General features: G+C 56.9%; 1 protein-coding gene and 1 long non-coding RNA gene across 5 annotated transcripts in view; one reads left to right on the top strand and one right to left on the bottom strand.

The window, feature by feature from the left end:
• Positions 1-4858, bottom strand: part of PIK3CD (phosphatidylinositol-4,5-bisphosphate 3-kinase catalytic subunit delta) — a 57511-nt gene extending 52653 nt beyond the window's left edge. The window contains 1 exon segment of the mRNA XM_019836105.2: positions 4716-4858. The gene's annotated coding sequence lies outside the window, so the exon portion shown is untranslated.
• On the top strand, positions 1694-18819 carry LOC109502073. 4 transcript variants are annotated; one of them, XR_006583890.1, is made up of 8 exons: positions 1694-2332; positions 3948-4037; positions 4890-8219; positions 8965-9077; positions 13372-15351; positions 15677-15957; positions 16597-16780; positions 17368-17422. It is a non-coding gene; the product is annotated as an uncharacterized LOC109502073 (long non-coding RNA). The 4 variants fall into 4 exon arrangements; XR_006583889.1 differs by having other exon boundaries at positions 1694-4037; positions 13372-15055; positions 15213-15351; XR_006583888.1 differs by lacking the exon at positions 17368-17422 and adding an exon at positions 18535-18819 and having other exon boundaries at positions 1694-4037.
• The last annotated feature ends 761 nt before the right edge of the window (positions 18820-19580 follow it).

Below are 19580 nucleotides of genomic sequence, written 5' to 3'. Positions count from 1 at the left end.
ACTCCCTGTCGCACCCCCTGGTCCTCATCCTTAACCTCCTACAAGCTTCACTGACCGGGATTGGGTGGGGGGGCTCCCAATCCCTTTCGGCCACCACCCCATCCCACAGCCCGGGCCCCTCCGCAGGACCGGCAGACCCAGCAGCAAAACCGAGCCCTGCCCCCACCTCTCCTGGGGGCTGTTCAACAGAGGAAACTCCAAAACGTCTGGGGCTGTGTGGCCCCAGACAGAGGGTGGGGGGAGCCCTGGCCGGGAGGGGCCCTGAGCAGAGAAGGAGCTGTTTTTGAAGAGAAAGAGGGAAGGTCAGGAGGGAGACAGGGGGACTTAGAACTTAGTCAGCTCCTTCAAGCCTGGGAGCTGTCTTTTCTTGTCCCTGGGGAGGGGGCTGCGGTGGGAGCCAGTTCACAAAGCTGGGGGAAAGGGAAGCTGGAGACAGGCGAGGGAGAGGGGAGACTGGGAAGCAGCCGCAGGGGGCCCGGAAGCAGGGACAAGATAACCCTGTCCAGCACCTTCCCAGAAGATCCTGTCCATCTGCAGTGGGCTGAAGGGTGGCCCTAAAAAGATATGTCCGTGTCTCAATGCTCGGAACCTGTGGATTCTCTGGGAAAATCATTATGCAGAGAAAGGGTCTCTGCCGATGTAATTGACTTAAGGATGGGCCCCAAATCCAATGACAAGCGTCCTTTAAGAGACAACAGAAAGACACAGACCCAGAGGAGGCGGCCACGTGAAGAGGGCACAGAGAGTGGAGTGAGGTTGCCACCAGCCAAGGACAGCCTGGAGCCACCAGGAGCTGGGAGAGGCCGGAAGGATTCTTCCCTGGGCCCCTGGAGGGAGTAAGGCCTTGGCGACACCTTGCCTCTGAACTTCTGAGCTCCAGAACTGTGAGAAAGGAGATTCCTGCCGCTTTAAGGCACAAAATGTGGGGTAATTTGTTACAGCGGCCACAGGAAACAAATACAGCATCATTCCAGGACATAAATCCAACTTTGCTCCCTTTCTGTCGCTGTTCCTCCCCGCCCCCCCCCCCCGTGCCCCACTCTTCTGGCATTTTCTTTTTTTTTTTTTTTCAACGTTTATTTATTTTTGGGACAGAGAGAGACAGAGCACGAACGGGGGAGGGGCAGAGAGAGAGGGAGACACAGAATCGGAAACAGGCTCCAGGCTCCGAGCCATCAGCCCAGAGCCTGACGTGGGGCTCGAACTCCCGGACCGCGAGATCGTGACCTGGCTGAAGTCGGACGCTTAACCAACTGCGCCACCCAGGCGCCCCTCTTCTGGCATTTTCTGTAAGTGGAAAGCATTTCCCCCAAAGCGAGTGAAACAGAAGCTAACTGAAATACCACGTTAGAAATGCCACACCCATTACTACGATCACTCTCCCTCTTGGCCCAGAAAGTAGGAGGCCTTGGGGAGCACCCAGTTCTAGGAGAAGCCCTGACCCTTATCTGAGGGGAAGCTAGGTTATCACTCCTGGGGAGGGAGGGGGGGTTCTCATACACAGGCCACAGCCGCTGGAGCTTTTGCTGCGCCCGACCTCAGGCCCCGGGGACTGGGCTGGCCCCCAGGGAGCGGAGAGTGGGCCATATTTTGGTACAACCCACAGAAAGTCACAGTGTTTGCAAGGAAAGAGCGGGGAGGGAGGTTCCCGGGTTTTTAATTTTTTTTTTTTTCCATCTTGAAACTGGCAGCATTTCTGATATGATTGCGGGGGATTTCCACCAACCAAATTAAAGAACATTCAGTTTTAGCATTAGCTGCAAGGAGAGAGGCGTTTTGCAACCTTTGTCATTTATGAAATACTGGCAGTGGCAGAGAGAATGTCTGCCTCCCTCCCAACGATTCAGACTCCTGCCATCCTGCAGCTGGTGGTCAATTACCGCACGCCTCAGCCATCAGACAGGGTGGTGGTCGATTACTGCATCCCTCCACCATCAGACCGGTGGGCACTCCCTGATCCTCCCGGAGCGCTTCCCCCTGGACCTGCCCGACAACAGCTTTGCCGGGAAACGTGTCTGTCCCCTGGGGAGTGGCTGAAAGAGCTTTGCTAAGGTCCCACGGTAAGGAAACATTTGGTGAGGCCCCACGCCCCATCACCAGACCCACAGAAGCAGCTGGCTTCTGGGAGGGAGGGAACTGCTCTCTAAACAAAAATGGTTTTGAAAAATAAGCCAGCCAAAGGGGAACTGCTTCGTGAGTTACACATTCACTTCTCCCTTTAACTGTGCAGTTGAAGAAAAAACAAGGTGAAGCAGGAACTGACCCCACGTTCACATCCCCTTGAACTCTCTGGACACAGCAGCACTGGGAGTACTGGCTAACCAGGCCTGAGGTTGGTCTCTAAGTATGCGTGGATCGTTCGTGTCTTGTAAGCCCCCCACCCACAGGGCTGGTACCCTCCCTGCCTGCCTTGTTCTTAACATAGCCCCTGTGAGGGGGGATCTCAAGAAATACCTATTAGACACAGTAAAGAAAGAGAAAAGTCCTGCTGGAAGGGGACCATCTGCGTGGCCAAGGGCGTCTCTGGGGCACTTGCCCCAATTCCAGAAGCATCGGTATTTGCAGGGTGGCCAGCACTGTTTCTAAACGTGGGCAGAGGAGGTGGGGGGAGTGGGGCTCAGAAAGAGGCACGCTTGGATGTCTTAGAACGGGCTGCTGTGAACTCGTTTTCAAGAACACGGTTCCCCGCACCCCAGAGGGTCCTCCATTACTTGTAGGACCTCGTCAAATCCCCGAAAGAACCAATCTCTGCGTGTGCAAGACAGTGCTCTCAGGAGGCAGGATGGATGGAATCCTGAAGTCAAGAAATCAATCCACAGCAAGGCGTGGAAATGCTAAAGGGTTGGCAATTTCTGCTCTAGAGAGCAGAAGAGAAAGTTCTAGTCCAATCTCCTCGTGTTTGGCGGCAGCCTCCTTAATTAGCAGACTCTTTACCCCCCCTTAGGCCAGTCAAACCCGGCGGCTGACAGCAGCAGAGGCTTTTACAGGGGTTATCAGGGTGGGTACCTTAGAGGCTGCGTCTTTGAAAGGGCACCCCAAGAGTCCCCATCCCTACATCAAGAGAACATTTAGGGAATATTTTCGTTAATCTGCAAGCCACAGCACCTACAGGCGACTAAACACTTCGGTGATGGAAGGTACTGACTGGGGGTTTGGATCAGCTACTTGGAAATTGCGTGGGTGGGCAAGTTTAACTTTTCTGGGCCTCAGTTTCCTCCACTGGAAAGTGGAGACCACATCATTCAGGTCCTACGATTGTTTAACTGAAAACATCTGGAAAAACGATCGGTTCTTTGGGAGGGCTGGAAAGAGTCCCAAGGGTACCATTCACTGGAGGGCAATACCAAGGTACTGCCAGGCACTCCAGCGGCGTCCTCTGTCCTGGAAGCCAGCAGTGGGATGAATCGGTTTCAAAGTCCCTTTGGAGCAGGGAACTGTCTCCTCGAAGCCCCTGAAAGAGGACCCCCGCCCCCGGAAGGCACTCCTGCCCCACATACACGCGCGACGGTGGAGGACATCTCTGAGGGTGGCGCGCAACGGGGCTTTCTGCGGGAGCCCAGGTGCAGAAGCACCCCCCCCCCCCGCCCCGGACAGTCTGTTGGGGTTCGAGACCCTCCTTCCGGGGGACCTGATCCAAGTGAAAGCCGCTCGGTCATTCGAAAGCTCCAGAGCGCTCCATCCGCAAACTGGGCAGGTGCAAGGGTGCCTCGGGACGACCTGGTACGTGGACCGCCAGCCTGGGCCGCCCCAGGCGCCCCCACCCCAGCCCGGGAAATCGCATCCCCGCCCTCGCCCCCTCCGGGAGAGCACAGTTCGGGGTCTCACATCAGTCCTTACTCTCCGGACCCCATCTCCCCACCAGGGCAGAGCATCACCGGCTACGTGTCCCCCCATCCCCACCCCGCATCCTGGTCGCCACGAAAGGTCTCCCTGTTCCCCTCTCCTAGATTTCAAGGGAAGTGCAGAGAAGGAAGCCTAAATAAAAACAGGAAACCCGATTTTAAAAAAGAAGAAGCCTCATTCTGGCTGAATTACGGGTAAGAGTATTAAAAAGAAGTGGGGGGGGAAAAGAGTCCGGAAATGCAAAGCTGGAGGCGGTTTTGCCGCCGTAACCCGGGCTCAGCCGCAGATCCGGGGGCTGGTCTCCGCCGGCGACTGCAGTAAACACGAGGCAAGCGGCGCCCTAGGCCCGGGGCCCCCAGGCCCGACGGGCGGGGCCGGAGCGGAGTGGGGGGCGCCCGGCGGACTCGACTCCGGTTGCTCCCCCCTCCCCGGGGACCGCTCGTCCGCGCCGGGGAGGGCGCGCAGGGCCAGGGCGCCGCGGAGCGTGCGCGCCCCTCTCCCCGCGCCCGGGCCGGGGCACCGGGCCGCACCGCCGGTGGGAGCGCGGCCGGCCGGGACGCCCCCTCGGCCGGCGGGCCAGCGCTCGGGGCAGGGCGCACGCGGCTGAGCGCCCGCCACTCCCGGGAAGTCCCCGTCGGGCTCCGCGGGGCGCGCAGCAGCGGCGCAGGGAAGCTGTCCGCTCCCGGGTCCCGGCGGCCGGCCCCGGTGGGGGGCGCGCCTCGCCGGGCTCGCCGGACGCGGGAGGCGCACCGGTGGTGCGCGCCGGGAGACGCCCGCGAGCAGGTCCCCGGGGTCCCCGAAGCCCCCGCAGCCCCCCGGTGCCAGCGCCCTCTCCCCCACCTCCCCAGACGCAGCCGGAGGCGAGCGCTTACCGGTCCCGGCGCGGCCGGCAGGGGCTGGGCGGCTCGGCCCGGCGGCCGCTAGGAGCCAGCGCGCTGGGCGCGAGTGAGCCTCGAGGGAGGGAGGCGGGGCGCGGTGGGGGCGCCCCGCCTGCTGACAGCCCGCACACTCCACTTCCCACTTTGTTTCCTTTTTACTTGCAACAGGAAAAACAACAGGTCCTCCTGCCGCCTGTCTGCACCCCCCGCCCTCCCCCCTCCCCCAAATCCGCACCCCGTCTGCGGCTGGAGGGGCATCATCCCAGGTGTGTCTGTAAAGCTGCGTCTTGCCCGTCTTCAAAACAAGCGTTCTTTTTATACAAAGGAAAACAACTAAATAAAGGTCCTAAAGCCCACGCCTTCACATTCACACACCAAAGACTTTCCACGGTGGCCAGAGGAAGGCTGGAGGGCGGGAGACGGAGGCGGAGGCTGCAGCTCTTGGCGCCCAGGGAGTCCCCCCATCCCATCCCATCCCACCCCGCCCCGCCGCCGGCCGAGAGCGCAGTAGCTGGGCGCCAGGGAGGGTACATGAGGCCTGGGAGACGAGACTGGAGCGCAGAGTTCCACGGGCTCGGCCCTGGGGGGAAAGCTGTAGTCTCCTCGCTTGGGGGAGTCAAGACCACGGAGGGGTGGGGGGGAGTCGCCAGGTTACAAAAGTGGCTTAGAAATCCTTCTAGGGCGCGTGGGGGAAGAGTCAAGTCAATTGCTTACACAAACAATGACTTAAAGGACCCTCCCCCCTCCGGTCTGGGAACTAAAGCCCCTGTTTGGTCCCCTTGGAGAGATGCGGCAACTGAGGCCTGGAGAGGGGCTGTTTCTACCCAAGCGATCCGCCGGCCTCCCAGCGCCAGCGCGGGGCCCAGCTCTGGCTGCAGCAAAGGAGGGAGCAGAGCCCTCGGTTTCCAGCCAAGAAAGGGCAAGCGTAGGTTGCTGAAGGCTTCCCGTTTTCTGAGGTTTCCAAACACCTGTCCGAGCCCTGCTTTTACCAGTCGGCAATTTAAACAGTTTTGCTCCCTGCTTTCCAGAGGTGGATGTAAGAAGCCGACGCGTGGGGCCTGCTGTGGATTTGGGGTCTCCTTCTCTCTCTGCCCCCTCCCCTGCTCATGCTCTCTCTCTCTCTCTCTCTCAAAAATGAATTTGTTTTAATTTAAAAAAAAAAGAAAAAAGAATTAAAAAGAAGCTTCGCTTTCCTGAAAACCCGGCACATTTCCCTTTAGAGACCACACCGTAGGACTTCTCTCCTTCTGTGCCTGTAGTGCCGGGAGATCCAGGCCGACTGTAACCCCAAGCACAGTCATCGCTAGATAGACTTGCCTCCCGCCTTCCTCTCTATGGTTTCTGATCTCTCTTTTCTTATTTTATTTTTAACTATTGTCCGGTGCATTTGGAGGAAGCTACTTGACGGTCCCTTTGAACCGTAAACAAAAGAGACCCAGCCATAGTGGGGGATTTGTCACAGTCCTAGGAGAAAGAAGCCTCTAAGCTGCAACCGAAGTCCGTGCCTTACTCCTCATGTGACCTCCTGACGGGGAAGTCCTTTGGCCTCATTTTATGGAAGGGAAAAGAGGTCCCGGTTATTAAAGGGGTGCTGGTCAGCGGGGAGCAGGCTCGGGCAGACAGAGGTGCCCTGCAGGCCAGAGGAACACACGGAACTCTTGGGGCCTGCTTCTTTCTACCTCCTTTCCTGCAGAACTTCCCCCCTCCAAAGCCTTCCAGCCTCCGCGGCCTCTCACGGATGCAGTAAGCATCGGTGTGCGACCTCGAGTGGCTTCACCGCTGACACCCACACATGCCCACAAGCAGGGTTATCTCAGGGCAGCCAGAGCCAAGCCGAGAACCCCGGGTGCAGGGGTGCAAGGATGGGGAGCCCACTTCCTCAGCCCCTCCGCAAAGGGCTCCGGGCATCTGCCTCCCTGCCCCATCCTGCCCGCTTGGCTGCGGCTCCTTTCCTTCCAAGCAGGGCAGACGTTATCCAGCTCGAACTCTTGCCCTTTTGTCTTGGAGAAACGTGTGGGGAAGCTTCTCGGAGTACCTGTCCTGGAGCCAAACTCAGCCGTGGAGCTGTGTGACCTCAGGCAAGTGATTTACCTTTTCTGTGCCTCCAGTTCCTCATCTGAAACACAGGGATGCCGATCTTGGCTTTCAGCATTTAGAACTGTTCGGAGAAGCGCCCGAGGTACTACGTGTAAAGTGCTTCCAACAGTACTGAGCAGAGTGAGCCAGCTCCACCCCCCGCCCCCCAAAACGTTACTGAGCTATCCTAGAACACAGTCTCTGTGCTTGGCTCTCCAACAGTATTTCCCCATAGCAGCCGCAGGTTGTGACCTATTAACACATTCGGGTACCGGAAACCCGTTCGGTGGGTCAAGGTTAAAAAAAAACGGAACAGGATAGAAACGGTCAGATTTTAGGTATGTTGTGAGTGTGCATTCGGTCAAGATGTAAAATGCATTTCTCACCGCAGGCCCCTTGGACAAGGTCACAGTGGTGGTGATGGAAGGGCCCTGCAGACCGTGAGAGAACGAGGTCAAGGTCAGAACTGATTCCTGGAAAGGCTGACTTCTGAGGACTCGGGCTTGGAGGAGCCTGAGAAAAAGAAGGCAGGGGTCCTTGCAGCCCCCATCCCCAGGCTGTGCCTTGTGGACGATAACTCACAGCTGGACTGAATGATCCAGAAAGACCCAGATTAGCTCAGAGGTGGCCCAGGTGAACCAGGCTTTTCTGGGGCCCGGGTTGAACTGATGGAGGTTGAGCGTCTGGGCCCAACTAAATACGGGCTCCAAACAGAAATCGAGTTATCCTTTTTGGAAAACACAAACAACTCTAAACTCAGGATGCCTCGGGTTCGAATCCCAGCTCAACCACCTACCAGCTGGGCAAAGGCTGGGAGGACCACTCCAGCCCTGCTGACCTGGGGCTGGAGGAGGGTCCTGGTACAAACACTGGTACAAAGCCAGTGTTCCAGAAATAGCAGTTGGCTTTTCAACGTATCTTCTGATGCTGTGGAGGGATTGGGGAAAGAAGGGCCCCAGGGTGTGGGGTCACGAGGCTGGATCCGACCTCCTGCCTCCATAAACTGGGGATGACCCAGGTTTTGTAACACTGACTCATTTGGCCCGCATGCATGCCTGCTACAGTCTGGGCCCTGGGATAGAGCATTGTACAAGCCAAAGACCCGCCCTCCCCGGGCTTCTCCGTGGGAAGAGAAACTATGAAGAATAGAAGTAAGCTACAGTGTCTTAAAGTAGTAAAGCCCCGCGAAGAAATAGGAGGCAGGGGAGGAGGGGAGAGAGAGGTGCCCTGCAGGCCAGAGGCGTGCAGGAGAGACGGCGGGGTCTGCAAAGATACCTGCCCAGTCCTCGAGACTGTCAAGGTCATCGAAGACCAGGAAAACTGGAGCAGCTATCACAGCCCAGAAGAACCTAAAGAGTCATGTGTCATGGCAACGTCACGTGGTGCCCTGGCTGGGCTCCTGGCACAGAGAGAGGACAGGAGGTAAGAACTAAGGTAGTACGGGTTGAGTTAGTAATAACGTCTCGATGTTGGTTCATTAGTTGTGACAAATGTGCCGTGGTCACATAAGATAGTAGCAAGAGAAGACACTAGGTGTGGGGTATGTGAGAACTCTCTATCCTCTGAGCAGCTTCCCTGTACATCTGAAACTCCTCTAAAATTAAACATTTATTTAAAGAAAAAAATAATAGAACGGGGAGGTGTGGGAGGAGAAGGCGTTGTGTTACAGCGTGGAATACGATGGTTTGGGGCGGGGGTCAGAGTCCCCGGGGGGGGGGGGGGACGGTTGCAGAAAGTGAGAAGGCGTGGCCCTGGAGTCTGTTGGGGCGGAGAGAGTATTTTTGAACCTTCCCTGGGGACCCTGAGACCCAGCCCTGCCCCACCCCACCCCCAGCCTGTCCCCTCCTCCTTAAGATGGGGTTTATTACCCCAGCTTCAGAGAGCTCATAAGACCGACAAGAGATGTTTCGGTGAAAGTGGTTTGGAGACAGACGCAGCTTTGCAGACAGGGTGCAGACGAGCGGTGCTGGATGGAGCTGGGTTTTGCTCGCGAGCTGAGCCCGGCCGTAATGCCACCTGCATTGTGCATCTAGACCTGTTCTGTGTAGATAAGTATCCCTCTAGATAGGTATCGATCATTAAAGGCATTGTGTCTGAGGAGCACCCCCAGGTGAAACCCCAAAAACCTCAAATGAGAAGGCATACGTCTGGTGACTTTTTTCCCCAGACAGGAAAATGAAATGCGAAGACCATAAATGCTGAAGGAGAGAGAGAGGAGTTAGAAGGAGGACAGCCATGTTCTTGAGACCTGGAGGGGGCTGAATGGTGGCCTCCGAAAAGGTGTGTCCAAACCCCACTCCCTGAGACCTAGGAATGCGACCTTATTTGGAAATAGGGTCTCTGCAGACGTAATTAAGTGAGGGATCTGGGGACGAGGTCATCCCGGATTATCTGAGTGGGTCCTAAATCCGGTGACAAGCATCCGTACGAGAGGAAGACAGAGGGAAAGTGGAGACAGAGGAGAAGGCCATGTGCACTTGGAGGCAGAGGCTGGGGCAAAGCGGCCACCAACCGAGGAACACTGGGAGCCACCAGAAGTTGGAAGAGGCCAGGAAGAATTCCCCCCTAGAGTCTCTGGAGGGAATGGCCCTTGGTTTTGAACTTCTGAACTCTCCCTGAACTGTGAGAGAATAAATATCTGGTGGGCTTTTTTTTTTTTTAGTTCGTTAATTTATTTATTTGTTTGTGTATGTATTTATAATCTCGACACCCAACTTGGGGCTTGAACTCACAACCCTGAGGTCGAGCGTCACATGCCCGGGGCGCCGGGGTGGCTCGGTCGGTTGAGCCTCCAACTTCGGCTCAGGTCATGATCTCACAGTTCACGAGTTCGGGGCCTGCGTCGGGCTCTGTGCTGTCAGCTCAGAGCCCACTTTGGAGCCTCTGTCCCGCCCCCCCCCCCTCGCCCTTCCCCCGCTCGTGAGCTCGCACGCAGGCGCGCTCTCTCTCTCTCTCTCTCTCAAAATAAACATGAAAAAAAACCAAAAAAAAGTGCCACATGCTCTACTGACAGAGCCAGCCAGGCACCCCAAATTTCTGTGTGGCTTTTGTTTTTTAAACCACAGGGTTTGGGGTGCTTTGTTACAGCAGCCACAGGAAACTAATGCACACTCGTTTCTTCGGGGGATTATCACGCAACCAGTAAATCTGGCTACGCGGCAACCGAACCGAAGCAGAACGATGTGATCGGTCAGCATCATCATGCTTTTCAGGCTGTCTGTTTCCTCCCCTTGGAGCCTCCTGTGGAGCACATGCTGTTATTATCCTGACTTCACAGGCAAACAAACTAAGGCAATGCTGTAGGTAACTCGCCAAGGTCACCGGCGGGCAGGTGGGAGTGCCCTAAGTGGCAGCCTTCCTAGGCCCCCGAAGTCAGGTGACGGGAAGAGCGTGAGGTCTGTTGGCCGAGCAGCAGCAGGAGGTTGGGCACTGAACCAAAAACGGGAGGACGAAAGCGTGTCACCTTAACCCTGTGAAGGGCCCGCCTTCTCCCCTGGGCCAGACTTGTCCAGGGGAAGCCATGGCACGCCCACCTGACGGAATGGTGTGCACCCATCGAAGACGGCCTTCTGCAGCCTGTGGCATCATGGGAAAGGATGATGTTGCCAAGCGAACGACGCTCCCTGCAGAATTGCCTCTGTGCAGGGTTGCCCCCCCCGGCAATGTGACGTGGGCACGGGGGTGTAGCAGAAGGGGACTCTTGAGCCACGTGGCTCTCCACACCGTCTCTGGTCAGATGTCCTTGCCTTTAAGCATGCCCCACTTGGTGGCCCGGGGCTGGTCACCTGGCCCCAGGTTGGCCAGCCAGCGGTTCCCTTAGGAATTACAGAGTAGTGATTCCTCGGGTGCCTGGAGCTGGGGTGCTGTGCACTCACGCGAGGGAGCTGTGGGTCGCTTACGCTGCTCAAAAGGACTGAAGCCATCAGAGAAGCTGCTGTGCAGAGACAGAGACTGAGAGAGAATCAGGAAGCAGATGTCCAGAGAGGAAGAGACAGTCACAGGTGAGAGATACGATTTCAGGCAACTTTCCAGCTCCTCTCCGTGTATCTTGTTGAGTATCCACTGCATTCTTGCCCTTGGGTTCTTTTTTTTTTAAGGCCGATCTTAGGGGTGCCCCGGTGGCTCAGCTGGTTAAGCATCCGACTTGGGCTCAGGTCACGATCTCGCGGTCCGTGAGTTCGAGCCCCGTGTCGCGCTCTGAGCTGACAGCTCAGAGCCTGGAGTCTGCCTCGGATTCCGTGTCCCCCCTCTGTCTCTGCCCCTCCCCTGCTCACACTGTCTCTCTCTCTCTCAAAAATAAAATAAGCTTTTCAAAAAATTTTTAACGTTTATTTATTTTTTGAGAGACAGAAAGAGAGCATGAACAGACTAAGAGCAGAGAGAGAGGGAGACACAGAATCCGAAGCCGGCTCCAGGCTCCGAGCTGTCAGCACAGAGCCCGACGCGGGGCTCGAACTCACGAACCGTGAGATCGTGACCTGAGCTAAAGTCAGACACTCAACCGACTGAGCTACCCAGGTGCCCCTGCCCTTGGGTTCTTCTGAAAGTCGCTCACACCCTTAGGCTTTATTCCCTTATTTTGCTTAAAATCTGTATCCATTTCCCAGGACCGCTGTGTCAACTTAGCACAATCTGGGTGGCTTAAAACAATGGGAAGTTATTCTCTTATCGTTCTAGTGGCCAGAAGTCTGAAATTGAGATGTTGGCAGGGCTGGCTCCTTACAGAGGCTCTAGGGAGAATCTGTTCCAGGCCTCTCTCTTATCTTCTGGTGCTGCCTTCTTGGCGTTCAATGCCTTGTTGATGCAACACTCTGATCTCTCCCTCTGTCTTCACTGGCATTCTCCCCATGTGTCTGTGTTTGTGTTCAAATTTCCCTCTTCTTATAAAGATACCCTAATCCAGGATGACCTCATCTTATTTCATCTGCAAAGACTCTATTTTCAATTAAGGTCACATTCTGAGTTTCCATGTGAGCATGAATCTGGGGGGGGGGTGATAATATTCAACCCAGTACAAACCCTCTTGAGTTGGTTTCTGGTTTTGTTTTTCAAGTAATCTCTACACCTAACATGGGGCTCGAACTCACAACCATGAGATCAAGAGTCACGTGTTCTACTGACTGAGCCAGCCAGGCTCCCCGATTTCTGTTTTTTGGAAAAAAAAAAAAAAAAACAACAACAACAATCAGAATTAATACAGAAATGGGCATCAGAAATGGAATGGAAAGAAACAGCTTTTTATTTTTTCTCGTTTTTTTAAATGTTTATTGATTGATTTTTAAAATTTTTTTAACGTTCATTTATTTTTGAGACAGAGAGAGACAGAGCATGAACGGGGGAGGGTCAGAGAGAGGAAGACACAGAATCTGAAACAGGCTTCAGGCTCTGAGCTGTCAGCACAGAGCCCGACGCAGGGCTCGAACTCATGGACCGCGAGATCATGACCTGAGCCGAAGTCGGCCGCTTAACCGACTGAGCCACCCAGGCGCCCCTAATGTTTATTTATTTTTGAGAGACAGAGCATGAGTGGGGGAGGGGCAGAGAGAGAGAGAGGGAGACACAGAATCCGAAGCAGGCTCCAGGCTCCCAGCTGTCTGCACAGAGCCTGACACGGGGCTTGAACCCACGAGCCGCAAGATCATGACCCGAGCTGAAGTCAGACGCTTAACGGACCAAGCCACCCAGGCGCCCCCAAGAAGCCGCTTTTTAAAGGAGGTATTGAAACTTGGGTGACTTGAGAGAGACTTGAGAGAGAAGGGTGATGCGGATTCCCACTCCCTGGACGAACATCAGCAGTTCTCGCCAGTGGTAACAGATCAGTTCATCTGTCTTCAGTGATCTCACGGGACTCAGAACATGTGCCAACCAAGGGGGACGCTTTAAGAAACTTGTCCGGCATATTAGTATGTGGATTCCTTCTAGCAGCCTTCAGAAGGTGCCACAACATGAGCTTTTGTTCAATTCTGCTCAAGATCGGGGTGGGGGGGGGGGAAGGGCGGGGCAAATATTTAACTATGTTGGGGGAAGTCCTTTTTTCTATAGCCAGTGACAACCACGCATCAAATCGTCATGAACCTGCCGCATAGCAGGAGCCACATTTTGCGTGACCCTAAGATTAACGCACCAAACACAAAAGTCTGTGAGCTTAGCAAGTGGAACAGGGATATTTGGGAAGAGCCACGGGAGCGAATAACCCTCAACCTCTGGCCCTTTAGCCTCTCATTGTCAAGTGTCATGAAGGCAGGTAGGGGTAGCATTTCAAGAGAAATTAGGGGCGCCTGGGTGGCTCAGTCGGTTAAGCGTCCGACTTCGGCTCAGGCCATGATCTCACAGTTCATGGGTTTGAGCCCTGCATCAGGCTCTGTGCTGACAGCTCGGACCCTGGAGCCTGCTTTGGATTCTGTGTGTGTGTGTCTCTCTCTCTCTTTCTGTCTCTGCCCTTTCCCTGCTCACACACTGTGTCTCTCTGTCTCTCAAAAATAAGCATTAAAAATTAAAAAAAAAAAAAGAGAAATTAGATAAAAAGCCTGCTTTCCGCCCAAGTTAGATGATGATTTCCTCTCCTCACCTTTAGGCTGAAAGAAGAAAAACAGCCACCATGCTTGCTGTTGAGAAACCCCAGCCCTGGGGGATGGCCCAGTCTGTGGCTGAATATTCTACTGGACGGGAGTTCATGGCAGTGGTTGTTGGGTCAATGACATGACCCAAAACAAAACTGACAGCCAACTAGCTAAGCTTCTGTGGGAATTGAAACTCCAGGAAACCCTAAAACCTGGCAAACTGGGGCTTGTGACGGCTTACCCTCTGGGTGATTCCTAAGCCCACGTCCCAGCACCAACGTGAAGCAGGTTCCCGGGTAGCTGTGTCCCCTCCTAGAACAAGGTGTCCCAAGAATCTCTCAAGGGCGGGTCTGCAAGACCCCAGAGAAGGGATCCCTTCCCAGTGGGCAGGACCGGGGGCGGCCATGTGTGCCGACGAAGAAGCCGAGGAAGGTAACCAGTAAAGCAAACCCCGTGAATATCTTGTTCCTGAGGTTTAATTTACTCCTCCTGGCTAGAAGACCAGGGTGTGTTCTCTGTATCTTCCTTCCCTTTTCTGCTCTAGAGATCAAGCATGGAAGGAGAGGTTAAACTGATCGCTTAGCCTATAGATTGAGACAGATCCAAGGAGCCACCTTAGAGGAGACTCCGTAGAAACAGGCGGGACCGGGTGTCAGCTGAAGATCCCAGCTTTGAGAATGGAGCCCCGGACGCAATAGTTGGACCTGACTTGGATCGCCTCCCATTTGGCAGGGGGACGAGATATTTGCGGTGGACTTTGTGGTATAACGATTAAGCGAGACCAATCAGAATGGAGATATCTGGGGAAAGCCGAAGGAATTAAGCGTGTGTGTGTGTGTGTGTGTGTGTGATGGAGAGTGGATGCTCTTGGCTGTCCATCTGGCCCCCTCTTCTCGTAGCCCTTCCTCCCTTTGTCATGACAGAAGTGTAGCATATAAACTTGACCACTGGCCATAACCGATTCCTGCTTCCCGGGGTTTGGGACCCGGACATAGTTCTCTCTGGGAGAAGGGATCCAGGCCACATCAGCGTGGCAGGTGGGACGCAGGTGGGCAAATGGGACAGGCAAGCAAGCGGTGCTGAGAAAGAATCCAAGAGCTCTGAGTTCCCGTGCTCCAAACTGGGCTGCGTGTCCGGGCTCCATGAGAACATCCTGTGCCTTTGCTATAAAGTCTCCTTTCCTGCTTGAGCGGTCAGCGACTGATTTCTGATTCTTGGGGTCACTCGTTTGCTGGGACAGCGACCTACCCTGGGGCATGGGCTCAGCTGCGGCTGGAGAACAAACTTAAGACATCTGATAATCAAGAGAGCCAACTGGACTAGCCCCCTGGGGTTATCTCCCACCACCTCCCCCCCCCTTCACGCTGCACCAAGGGCTGTGACTTGTGGCTCCGGACCACCCCAAGCTCCCTGACTCTGGGCCTTTGCTCATGCTGTTCCCTTTGCCTGGACTGCCCTTCCCAACTGTTCCTCTTGCCCTCTCCGCCTCTTTCCTTGCCTGGCTGGTTGGCACAGATATCGCCCACTTGGCCCCTGTCTAGAAGGGTCTTTGTTCCAGGCTGCAGCATCCCCCACTGTAGCACTCGGTCTGCTCAGTTCCGACTGCCAGGGTGCTGGCTGCTCCTCAGAGCGGGGCCTCCACGTGGATCGGGCTGGCATCCCGGCGTGAGCTCGGTGTCGGCACCCAGAGTGTTACAAGTGAGTCTGTAGAAGTGTGGGATGAATGAATGAATGACCCAGTCATGGCTGGACAGGCTTTGCCCAGCAGAAGGGTCAGGGGTCTGCAGCCAAGGGAGAGGAAGGACAAAGGTCCTGGTCCTGCCAGCGTGGGAACAGCTCCTTCCTTTCCTTCCAGCAGGCGCCCAACACCCAGGGACTGGGAGCCAGCTGCTCCGAGGCTCGACAGCCTCAGGGAGTCCAGACTCACCTTCCAGAGCGGCCCCTCCACCCCTCATGTCAGCAGACATGGGGGTTCAGCCTGGATCGGTCCATCTGTAGGTTCTGCTCCCACGTCTAGGAAAAACCACTGCTTCCAGAATGAGGAGGTGAAGGAGGGCGCCTCTGCTCCTCCCATCTGGCAGCCGCGCCCCCCCACGCCCCCCCCACCCCGGCTTCCCCCACCAGCCTCCCAACCTCCGCTGCTGTCTGCGCTCCGAGCTGGAGACCACAGAGCCCAGAGCCCGGCAGCTGGATGGCGCAACGCATGGAATACACTGCTCTCCCCAGCTTCCTGAGGCTCCCACCCCTGGGATCCTCCGCCCCCCAGGGTTCCTTCCCCCAGCGGGCTTCGGCCTTCACCTTCACCTCTCCACCCCCCAGCGTGCGCTGATGAAAGGGCAATGGTGCAAAATTCGTTGGGGAGAAAAACAGGAAGTGGAGCCTGAGAGCAAGGCTGCAGAAACGCTCCCCGGGCGTTGGCCGCCCTTCCACCCGCAGCCTTACAGGAAAGTGGCGAGGGGGCAGCCCCAGCCCTGGCTGTGGGGGCGTGGGGTGGGGGTGCTGGTGGGAGAGTCCAGGAAAGACCCTTCTTGTAGAGCAAACGCTACATCTGTGTCCTTCACTTGACATCTCCTCTCACCTGTTCACAGCGGCTCCTCAAGGTTAGCACGCCCACCCCCGTTTACAGACGGGCCAACAGACTCAGAGAAGTTAAGCGACTCGGCCAAGGCCACACAGCCTTTCCCACGGCCGGGTCATGGCTCCTTGATTCTTTCTCAGACTTTGATTTCTATTTGTGGTGTGTTTTTGTTCTGGGCCTGTGAGCGGACAGGGGGGCGGGGGGAGGGCGGAGGGGGAGCACTGTTTCTGGCTCCTTGCTCTGAGCACATTGGAACGGGTGGTAAGAAAAGGCTGCCGACCGACGGCTCATCCCTTGAGAGCCTGTTTCCTGCAATGTGTGAGCGGGAAGGTCCAAGTGCCCTGGTTCCTTTGTTAGAGACGGGGGTGGTGGTACCAGGGAGGGGGTTCAGCCGGCTGACGGCCCAAAGGACTCAGAACTCCAGATGAGTCCAGAACCCTCTTTCCCTTTCAAGCCGGGGACTCGGGGTAGCCCCAGTCCTCTAGCTTCACACCTGACAGGCATCGTCAGAATGAGAGCAAGGAGAAGAGGTACCCAGGCAGGGGTGAGGTCAAGGAGCGGGGAGACAACGCCCCGAAGGCACCCCCCCACCGGAGCCCTCACTTGGACCCCAGCTCTCCCGGCCCCGGGACGTGACGTCCAGGTCCCCGTCATCCCACAGAGTCGCAGATGGAGCCCCCCAGGCCCACGGAACCTGGCCACCTGTACAGAAGGCCCCGCGGCCCCCCACCCCCCATCTCTGAGGTCGAAACCACAATGTCGTGCTGTGGCCTTCACTCACCCGTCACGACAGGGGTCCCTTTCCCAGAAGCCTCTGGGGGCTGCCAGACCACAGCAGAAGCCAGGTATGGACAGGCCCGGAGGCATCGTCTGCGTCACCGGTCCCTCTGCTGCTCTCTGGGCCGTGGGTGGGCTCCCCCCCCCCATGGGACGGGCCCCCCCCGTCCCCCCCGCCCCCCCCCCCGCCGCTGCCTCCGCTCCCCATAGGCCGGGCTGCTGGGTTGCAGACTGCAAACGAGAGAGGCCCTCCGGCCTCTAGCCTCAAAGGCGTGCCCGCGCCTTTCTGCCCTCTTTGGATGGCAGTCCCCCCCCAGTACCGAGCAGCACCCCGGGGCCAGCGGGACGCCTCCTTCCCTTTGCAGAGGAGACCCAGCCTCGGGTCACAAGCCGCTCCACGTAGAAGGGAACTATTAACATGAGGTGTTATGGGGGCACCTGGCTGGAGCCTGCAACTCTTGACCTCAGGGCTGTGAGCTCAAGCCCCACATTGGGTATGGAGCCCACTTAAAATAAATTAAGAAATAAATTAAATAAATAACGTGAGGTGTTCTATGTAAAGCGGTTAGAACAATGCCCGGCCCTTAGTAAGAGCTCAAGACAGGGCACCTGGGGGGCTCAGTCCGTTAAGCATCCGGCTCTTGGTTTCACCCAGGTCATGATCTCACCGTTGGTGGATTTGAGCCCCACGTCGGGCTCCGTGTTGACAATGCAGAGCCTGCTTGGGATTCTCTCTCCCCCCCCCCCCCCTCTGCCCCTCCCTGCTCTCGCTCTCTCTCTCTCTCTCAAAATAAATAAACTTAAAAAATAAAGCTCAATATATGTATATCACCATCACCACGTGATTTAATCTCTGCAACACCCCTGCGAGGTGGGGATTACGCTGCTATTTGCAGACGAGGAAACTGAGGCAGACGTGAAGCCACATGCCTCCGTTCAGGCAGTATTAAGTGGCTGAGTACGAATAGAAGGCTAAGTCTGCTGGGGGCTCAGGCTGCCAGTGCCCTCTGGTCCGGAGGCCAGCTTTGGGTGTACCCCACCCCCACCCCCAAAGGAGCGCAGGGTGGGACGCGAGGCTGCTCCCGACAAAGACGCAGAGGTGGGTCCGGAGCGGGGCCACCCTCCAGTCCTCCCGCGGGGCGCTCAGCTCCGGGCCTCCCGCTCGGGCTCCAGGAAGGCATGGGCGCCACCTGGTGGCGGCAGGAGGTCAATGCCACCACCGTCCCATCGGCGCTCAGCGACGTCCCGCACGCGCTCCCGGCGGCGCGTTGGGCGAAGGCGCCGATGAGCCCGCGCGCAGGCAATTCCTTTTCCTCCTTGCCCAGGGTCCTCCGGGGATGGGGACGTGCGCCTCCACCCCGGGGTTGCCGTGCTTGGGCTGCTGGTGATTTGGGGGCACGTATTGCAGCAGCGAAGCTCCTTTTGCTGAGAATATATTGTACGTTCCCCCAGATCTCCTATTCCTTTCTCAATTCCTTCACGCAAGAGGCAGATTGTTCCAGAGCCGCTCTCTGGCTGAGCTTGGTGCTGGGCCGCTCAGCCCGGCCTCTAGCTTCTAACCCTCCCAGCAGCTCCTGTGCCCAGAGAGGGGAGCCCTCCAGCGCTTCCCTCCCAGCTCCTCCCCAGCAGCCCTGTGGCATCTCCACCTGGACGCTGGCAGTCCCCTCAACGGAATCTGACCCCGGCCCAATTTCCTGCCCAACCTAGCCCGGTCCTTCCCTTCCTTCCTGCCGCCGTGAGAGCGGTCCCTCTTGACACCCTGGCCAAAGCAGAAACCCGCCTCACGGTTCACTTCTCCCCTCTCCCCCGCTGCCCCTTGCAGGTGTCACCAAGCCTCGCGGTCTGTGCCACCACCAAGGGACGAGGCTCCAAGTTTCACTCATCCATTCAACACACGTTGTCAAATGTCACCAGACACGGTCCTGTGCCCTGAGGATACTGCGGTGACAACGACTCTGCCTGCGGGACATTCAGGTGGGGGGCGGGGGCAGATTCGGAAATAAACAAGAAACAAACAAACGCATCTGTAATACCTCCCTTGGCAGTTGGTGCTCTGGAGAACGAAGCAGGGGGGTGCCCTCCTCACCCTGCTTGGGCTGCACCCCCCCCCCCCACATCACGCAGCTGCTGCCCTCACCACACACATTGCCTTCCTCACTCTCTGGGCGATGACCCCATGCAAGGATTTCCCCCCCCCCCCCATTCCTCCCCCAGGCTCTGATACCTCCCACCAGGCCACCCTCCCGTGTGGACTCCCCCCTCACCAGACTGTGGGTCGGACACCCCACCCGGCCACCCAGGACAGCTGCCTCTCCCCCCTCCACCGCCCCGCTCCCCCCTCGTGCTCTTTGGACTGAATTGTAAAGGAGGGAAAGGCAAGGAACAGAAGGGGAGCAGGCAGAGAGGGCGGCCCCTGAACGGGATATTAAAAAAAAAAAAATTCAAACCCTCCAAAAAGCAGAAAGAGTAGCTCAGCGAACCCCATACACCCTGAAGAAAGGTTGTCTTCCGGTAGAAGAGTAGCCTGGTGGGAATAAGGGAGGGAAGAGAAAACAGCGCCTGCAGGGGGCGCTACCGCTGGATGGGGTCGCGGAGCAGCAGGGAGCGGGTGCCCCGCAGAGGGGCGGGGCCCCAGGTGTCTGGACAGTCCAGCGACAGGCAGGGGGCGCAGGGGCAGGCGCAGCTGTCCGTAGGCTGGTGGCTGCATCGCGCGAGTGGGTGGACTTCTCTCCTGGGTTTTGTGGGTTTTTGTTCTGTGAAGTAGGAAGCGAGCTCGTTGGCTGACAGAGGAGAGGGGAGGAGATGTTGAGAATAGGGGCGGGAAGTGAGGGTGTGGAAAGTCCCCCCAGGGCCCCCCCCAGGACCCCC

This window comes from Felis catus, chromosome C1, assembly GCF_018350175.1.
Source record: "Felis catus isolate Fca126 chromosome C1, F.catus_Fca126_mat1.0, whole genome shotgun sequence".
NCBI classification, from domain to species: Eukaryota; Metazoa; Chordata; class Mammalia; order Carnivora; family Felidae; genus Felis; species Felis catus.
Note: the sequence above shows the minus strand (reverse complement) of the source record. Positions and strands in the feature narration are given on the sequence as shown.